Genomic DNA, 8650 nt, shown 5'->3' on the forward strand with positions numbered 1-8650 from the left:
CAGACAACAGAACCGGTTCAAGGATCGGACACACTCACACATGCGCAACTCTTATGACTTCATAATCTTAATTAACGTTTTCGCGTTTGCTTGCTGCACGCGTAGCTGCTGCCCCAAACTCTCTGCCCACCCCTCGCTGTTGTTGCTTTGGCTCCCAGCTCGCAGGTAAACGCCTAAGTGCAGTCCCAGTCCCAGTGCCAGGTCCCAGCTCCCAGGTCCCAACTCCCAGCTCCAATCAAGTAAAGTTGTAGCCAAACGTGTTGTGGCCATGTGGACGATCGTGTTTAATAAATGCGTGGCAGGTAGAAAGCTGCAACAACGCTCCCGCCCGTCCCCCCTCTCTCGCTCGATTCCCCGTTCCGATTTTAGACTTGCTCCAGCAGCGACCAGTTGGGTCTCAATTGGTGGTACCCTTATGTATCGCACTGCGCTTAATGATGCCTGGAATTCAGCATGGCCGAATGCGAAGCTAAGGAACCTTAACGTTTATTCAATTCTTTATTTTGTTTTTTTTTTGGGTTCGCTTCAGCTTTTGTTTTAGCTGGAAATGCTTGGCAATAAAGATATTTGCGCAAATATTTCAGACAAAACGAACAAAAACATACAAACAAAAGCTTTTTTTTTTTTACACAAAAACAAAATCGAAATGGAGCAATTTACTAAAAGCAGCAAAACAATATTAAGTCGAGCAAGAGGATTGAGGTTTACCTGTATTCGAATTCTAGAAAGTAGCTATCTTTATGTATTTCAAATCGAAAACTCAGATTGGGAAGCTTACTTAGTTGATATTGATATTGAGATTTAATTATATGCTTGAAAAATTTTTGGTTACTAGCAATGGCTACCATGACCATAAAGCTATTTATTATCAATAAATTTCCTGATACTATTTTAGTCAGCTTTTGTTTGTTAAGCAATTAAATCTTAGAGAATATTACTTTAAAATCAGTTTAAATTAATTATGAACAAGTAATTACATTTTTAAAATAATTTCGTTCTTATGCACAATTTTAAATCAATTAAATCATAGTTCGTGGACTATTTATTTTTGTTTCTCAATCTCCCAGATTCATTTTTCTCAATGTTGACTTTCTTATGCTTATAAATCCTATTTGCAATTCATTGCTAAAATAAAAATATAAGTAACACAAAAATATAAGTAAAACATAAGTAATTTTGTTTGTTTGGCTGTTGGAAAAGTTGAGTTCATATTCATGTTAGCACTCACATAATAATAATATTATTCAAATTTTGTTGAGTTGTTAGTCAATTAGTCAATAAGTTGTTTTCTACATTTAAATTGAGTATGAATTTGTTTCGATTTCCAGATTTTAATTTACAAAACTCAATACAGTTCGTCAACTGGGCGTGACTAGCACTGCCTATAGTCAATTGATCGATGTATTTCTAATGCTGCATTGGTTGCAAGTTTGTCAGGACTTGCTTGGGGGATTATATAACATAAATATATGTTATAAAAAACATGAAAACATTTATTACAGGCATTTTACATGCGGTATTGAAAGGCATTTATCATGCGTCCTGTCAATGGCTCTCTGAGCCAAAAGGCAGCAGCACTTAACCACAAATGTTGCCACAACACATCATGAGATGTTGCCCCACACCCCTAAGCCCAAGCCAAAATAGCAAATATCATTGGCAACTGCTCGTAAATCCACACGGCACAAAATGGCGCAAACGTTGCAGCATCTGTGGCAAGTGCGGCAAAAGTGGGGCGTTTGCTCTTTGGCTTTGTGTGTGGTGAGTGTTGTGTGGTTGGGAAAATTGCGTGTGAGTGTGAAAATTGTGAGCAGCACTTGGCTGATTTACACGCTGTGCTAACGAGGGGTTGCCAGCCAAATCCCGCTGCGGCTTAAACGAGGGGTTGACAGACAGACAGACAGTGCGAACGGGTCCAGGAGAGACAGTTGCACATCCAAAATCCTTGCTCATGTAACCAACTCTGACAAAGCGGCAGACGTAAGTGGCTTGTGGTTGGGATTTGTCATTAGCTTGAGCTGCTGATCCGTTGTTATTGCCATTGTTGTTATTATTGCTATTAATGAGCTAGTTATGCTTGTACTCATCCTCATCTCGTTTTCAGTTTCTTAGAAGTGCGGAAATTGTGGTGAAAGTCCAACAGCTGCCTGAGCACGTAAGTGGATCATCTAATTGGCAAAGTATTGAAGTGCGTGTAGTCATCATAAAGAATGAGAACAACAGCTGGAAAGCGATTATATAAATATGCCAAAAATAAAATCCTTCTAAGCTCTGCGCTTGCTTAATTTGAATCTCAGACACCTCAAGATATTTGTGTGGCAACTATAATAGAGAATATTCATTATAGAGTTTCAAAAAATATTTGAATTCGCTTACAGCTCTTTAAATTCAACAAGCTTTAGTCTTGTATTTAAATTTGTTAATTCTATACTCAAGTCTTTCATACCTTTGGCTAATTGAGGCGCTTTTGTTGCTTTTGCCTGCAGCACGCGCACAATTTTCATTTTATAAACATTAATGAGCTCATCGAAAATGTAAATCTTTGACATAAGCCTCGCAGCTAAGAAGAAGCTTCGAGCTTTAAGCACGAGCTTGTTTCATTTTGTTTAAATATTGTTTAGAGAATTGATTGAAAAATTGTTGGCATTTGACACGCCATCTTATGCATATTAATAGATAAAGTCAGACTAGAAAATGTGCGACTTTGGAATACAGCATGCTAAAAGTAAAGATGGGCACAAGCGACAGTGAGAGACCCAATACATTAAGTTCAGTTGATAAATACAAAACGCAACTTAGCTTGACTTAGACTTTATTTTAGTTAGGGTCTAAGTGAGTAAGCTAAACCATTTTAATGTTATGCCATGTGTAAATTTTCAATTTTTAATACAAATACTAATTTGTGTTATTTAATTATTAAGAACAAATATCTATCCATAGTTTTTCTACTTCTTTAATTTAGTGAGATTCTCTACGTTTACATTACAGAATATTTAAATTTATCTGTTTACTTGTAACAAGTTTATGCACAAACATAATATACCCGCTTTTCAGCCTTTTTCCAAGTGTGTGCAAAGAGTCAACAAAGCCGCAAGGCAAAGCCAACGCTGAGGCGCCCCAAAAAGAGACAAGCTGCCAAACATAGAAAAGAGAAGCAGAGGCAGCGTTTTGCATACGAAATCAGCACAGTCTGGAGAGGGGTAGAGGGGTTGGAACATATGGAAAATATGGTTTTCAATTTGCTCGACAGCATACAAAGTATCTTGTATAGCTTGTAGGGTTTACTTCTATCTATTGATTGTTTTCTCGCGCTGAACTATGTGATTATTAGCATGAGCAACATTTGCATTTTCTGCTTGCAACACACACAACACACACACATACTGCATACACATAAAGCAACGCCCCTCGTGCTCAGAGACACACAGAACAATGGAGACTGAGATTCGATTGCGTGTTGCGCGTCCATTTTCGACAAACATTTTTGCTGCTTCATCATCTCGTGGCAACGATGCGACGATGGCGCATTGTAATCTCTCTCGCTGACTGGCTGCACACAGACACACACACATGCAAGTATATATATGTTTATGTAACTATGTATAGAGTTCGATTGGTTTTTCTTTTCTTTTTCGAACTGAAGTCTTTTTATGTGAATTTGGACAGCAGCCGAAGCAGCAGCAGCAGCAGCATCATCAGCAGCAGGAAAATTTATGGCTATTGGCATTAGTGAACATTGCTTTTAGTTTTTTCTATAGCGCTGCTCCCCCCTAGCCCTGCCCATGCCCATGCACCCTCAGCAGCAGCAGCAGCAGCAGGCACATTATCAAATTCAATTTTTGGTTGTTTGATTGCCCTAATGTGTTTTCCAGTTGTCTAACTCGCTCTCCATCTCTTTCTCACTCACTTATTCGCTCTCTGTCTCGCTCTGTGCGTGCTTCACAGCATGACGGGCCAATATGTTGTAATTTGTTTGATGTCCAGAATGCAAGCACATCATTTATAAAAATATATCGTTCATTGCTTTTATTTAAACTGAGCGCTCGAGCACTATACGCAGTTGCCAAAAAGAAAACTCAGCTCATTGATTGTATTTATCGAACTCAATTTTTTATTATTTTACAAATATGCAGCTACGAATATATAAAACGCTTATCAGATTACTTTGTGGCACTTCTGAATTTGGCTAATGGAGCGCCGCTAAGCTAAGGCCAGATGGAATTGGGCCTGATAAGCCCAAAAGCTCTGGCACAGTGGGCAAACCCGAAAGTTGGTTAATCGAATGTTCGAAAAACAGAGTTCAGAAATGCGACTAAACATTAATGTTTGTTAACTAAGAGTTAAATATTTAGACATTTCTGAATGCTTAATTACTAGAATTTTTACTTTATAAGTTAAAAATAATTATTTTTAAGATTTTTATTTCATTAATTTCTGTTCTTACTTCGTTAAAGAAAAAGCATAATTGAAGCTTAGTTCAGAATTATTTGACTTAAATATAAACTTGTTTTTATTCACTGTTTAAGTGAAACTTTAATTAAGTAACACTTCCATATAATTGTCTTGCATTCATTAATAAAATATTTCAAAAATTATTTAATTGCATGAACAAAACAGAATTGTTATTCAAATATATTTTTTGATGAATTAAATTGCCAACTTTTAAACGCAACTAAAATACATTAAAAAGTCACATGCATTGTACATTGAATTTAATAAATGTCGCTTTTGTTTCTTAAGTATATTCGCATTCAATAAATTGGTTAGTTAATTAGCGAAAATAACTGCAAGTTGCGCGGCTGTTCACATTTAACTGCTGCCGCGCAAGTCCATAAAATTTATGAGTGCCAAACTTAATTGTTTGTCCCATTGTGCGCAGTCTATTGGACCTGGCTCAGGCTTCGGCTCTTTGCTTTGCCTTATTTGTGGAGTTGGCTGCCGTTGTGCCTATTTAGAAGAGAGTTGGCTGAGATACACGCCCCGACTTGCTTGCATATTCATAAACTACAGTTGGCTCCTTTTATGGACTATGCACGTTTCGTTTTTGGCGTCTGCAACGGCTTTGGGTCTTGGTCTTGGTCTTGGGCTTCTGGCTACGTCTCTATATATCCAAAACGAAATTAGAAACTGTGTGGCGCATATGGCGAGACGCCATATTAAAAGATCTTTTGTCTACCTACGATCTTGACTTAGAGACTTGCTCTAATGGCAGCTGCCGCTGTTCTGGGGCTGAGCCCGGGCTGAGCGTAATTTGCTTGTTGGGCCAACAAATCAATCATCGATCATTTACAAAACGTTCGAAACGATCGAAATGTTGTGTATTGAGCGTAATCAAAAATGCGGGGAAACACCATAAATTAAATATACCAGTCTCATTTTATATATAAACACAACAAAGCGCATTTCAACCCGAAAACTCAGACCAGAGAGTCGCCAGTTCCATATGGAGATATGCGATCTGTGTGGAGCGTTTCGACCGTATAATACATATTGTATTATTATTTATGTTTATGGTTTTTCATGTGGCCTCAGGCCCTGCGGCAACTCCATTTTGCCTGCCCCTCACCCTCACCACCACTTCCTCCATTGCCATTGGCTTTTCAATATGGCTGTCGTCGCTGCGGTGGAGTCCGCTCCGCTGGACTGACTGACTGACGCAGCTGGTGCCGTCGTCATTGTTGTTGTTTAACATTTTAACGATTTTCGATTCATTTTACAACGTTTTCTTTTACTCTCTACAGCTTGAGATTGGACAAACCGAAAAAAAAGGAAAAAATCCCGACACGCTCATAAAATATTGTTGACAAGTTTCTTTTGGCTCTGCTGCGGCCTTTTGTATTGAAATGAGCTTTTGATTTTTTATATCCCAGAATTTGCTGTTAACTGTTACCAATTGCGCATAAAAGTTTATAATCTTTGATATATATTTTTACGATCGCTTTCGAATTCGTAACTGCGCCGCCAACAAAGCCAATCAATGCCAATAACAAAATGAACAAAATAACAATCGTTTATAATAAAAGTCATAAAATTAGTGAACATGTTAATGGTTGATTGCCAATCATATATCATCTGCTACACACAGAGTCTCAGGCATATTTGTTCAACAGATTTTTTTATAGTACAAAACTGCATCGTAAACTTGATTGGGCTGTGTTGAAAATATCATAAACAGATCAAAGGTTCCCAGCTAACTTTTATTAAAATTCAATTTTATTTAAACGAGAGTCTTCAAAGTCATTAAAACAATACTAGCTGTATGTTGAGTAAGTTTGTCTGAATCTTTAGTCAAAGTCAAGGTGGTTTAATGTTCCTCTATTATTCAAAATCATTTAGTAAATGTAAATAGTTTAGTTAATGTTAAAACAAAAAATCACAAATAAATTAACATGCTACAATAAGAAATACTTTGGATTTTTTTTAAGGCTCAATCCTTGTAGGGGGAGGGGCTCTAGCTAAGACTAGCTTCTTATTTATTTAATTATTTATTAAATGCGACTTGCAAAAGAAAAATGTAATAACTAATCTAACCCAGACCTGATTTGGTATTGCCAAGAACAAAAATTGGGCTCAAGTAAATCAAAATTAAAACTTTTAATTTCAAATACCTATATACAAACTTTTAGCAAATACTTGAATCATCTTTGAACATTAAAATAAGTATTATTATACAATTAATTGTAAATATTTTCAAAGTTAAATGTGTAGGGACAATCAAATCTGTTGTCTGACTATTACGGACTAAGGACCAACATCGACTTTCCTATAAGAGGGTTAGACCTACAACCAGAAGTTAGAATATACTTATATTTAACATTTTTATTGAACAATTTCCATGCTACCACCCACCCAGACTAAATGAAGTTTCGTAATAAGTATATCCGCCTCATATAGACTCTATATATAGCGCGTATTATGTCCGCCCCGCAATCATTTAGCTGTCAAGTTTCTTGACAATTTAGTTTTTCTTGGCCAGCAAAAGTGACACATGCCTGCCAAGCTTTTGATGAGGGGGGGCGGCAAATCAGCTCAGCTCAGCTCTGTCGTCTATATATCCTTTTCGCCTTTCCTTTTGGGGCATTACTCATAGTTGTTATTGCTGTTATTGTTATTGTTATAGCGTGGCATAATTTATAGCTAAAGCCCATTATATGGCAAATTAGTATTTTAACAAAAATGATGAAAACATTTGAGTCACGCAACAATTTTTGTTATATTTTTTTGCCTTTTTTCCTTATCCAGGTGAATTCATTTCGGTTTTGGTCAGTTATAATATTTTTTTGTGTGGGTCCTTGTCTGGTTAGGCTGGAGGTTGTGGCATTCCAGGAAGCCTTGGCGGCTGCCAATAATTTGTTCTGTTTGTTTTGCCAACAAACACGTGTCCTGCTGCGCATCCTGCTTCTGCCTTTTGGGCCAGAGCATTGTCAATTTTTTGCACACACAGGATGAGTTTTGTTTTTATTCGCCTAACCGCACAGAAGTCAAAATGGGCCTCAAAATGTTCGCCGCATTGTCTCCGAGCAGCAGCGAGTCCATTGCACATTGTCCTTGTTACCACACAATAGTCCTGCAGATTGCTTTTTGTATGCTAAACTCCTTAGAGATGTAACTCTGCTCCTCTCTCCCTCTCTGTCTCTTTGATAATCTTCTTAGCTCATTATGTAATTGATTTTATAGCTCGAAATGTCGTTGCTCGCTTCGCTGGCCTAATGATGCCTCCTAGATTTCCCTCTCTCTCGCCCTCTCTCTCTCTCTCTCTCGTGCTCTGTCTCTTTCGTTTTGTCTCTGCACATCTGCCGCCCAGGGGATTTATTTAATTTGCTCGGCAGCGGCTGTGTCCCTGCCATTATCCTGATTTCGGTTTTTATTGCCTTAGTTTGTTGTCAACATCAACAGCAACAACGTGACTCCTGCTCCTGCTCCTGCTCCTGTTTTTGTTGCCAGCCATTGTCAGCTCGTGTTGTGGCGGCTGCTGCGATTTTATTACTGTTGACTTTTGGCCGCTTCACTGCCTCTCTCTCCCCCCTCTTGTCCAGCCTGTTTTGTCATATTGTGGTTTTCTATTACTTTTGCTTTAGCATCAACGACAAAAAAAAAATCAGAAAAAGAAAGAAATTAATTTGCTTTCATATAAAAACTTTGTGCGCGTGCTGTTTGTTACATTTCCAACTCTCTGAGTTTGCTCTTCTCCTCTTCTCATAATGCCAACTTGACTTTTTTTCCCATTATTATATCAATTTAGTTTGTGCAGCTGTCGTCCTTTTGGGCATAGTGCCACACACTGCAAATAAGAGTTATTAAAAATCGTATAAGCCGTATAAAGAGTTTCGACGATTGGAAGCATCATTTATCTATTAATTAATACAAATTATTATAATTTTTTGTGCTTAAATAAAAATTATGGAAGTAAAAAGAAATTTGCATTGATATTTTGAATATTTAAATATTTGAAAAAGCTAATCATCGTTTTTAAAATCGTGTACTGTATTTTAAAAGTTTATTTATATTTATTTTTTAATTTAATTTTCGTGTTGATGCAAAATTAAGCATCCACAATATTAACTTAGATATGCAACCTTTATTTTATAAATAGAAATAATGTATAATTTTAATTAACACAAAGCCCTTATTGTTGGCATGCTTTGTTCAA

This window comes from Drosophila busckii, chromosome 2R, assembly GCF_011750605.1.
Source record: "Drosophila busckii strain San Diego stock center, stock number 13000-0081.31 chromosome 2R, ASM1175060v1, whole genome shotgun sequence".
NCBI lineage: Eukaryota > Metazoa > Arthropoda > Insecta > Diptera > Drosophilidae > Drosophila > Drosophila busckii.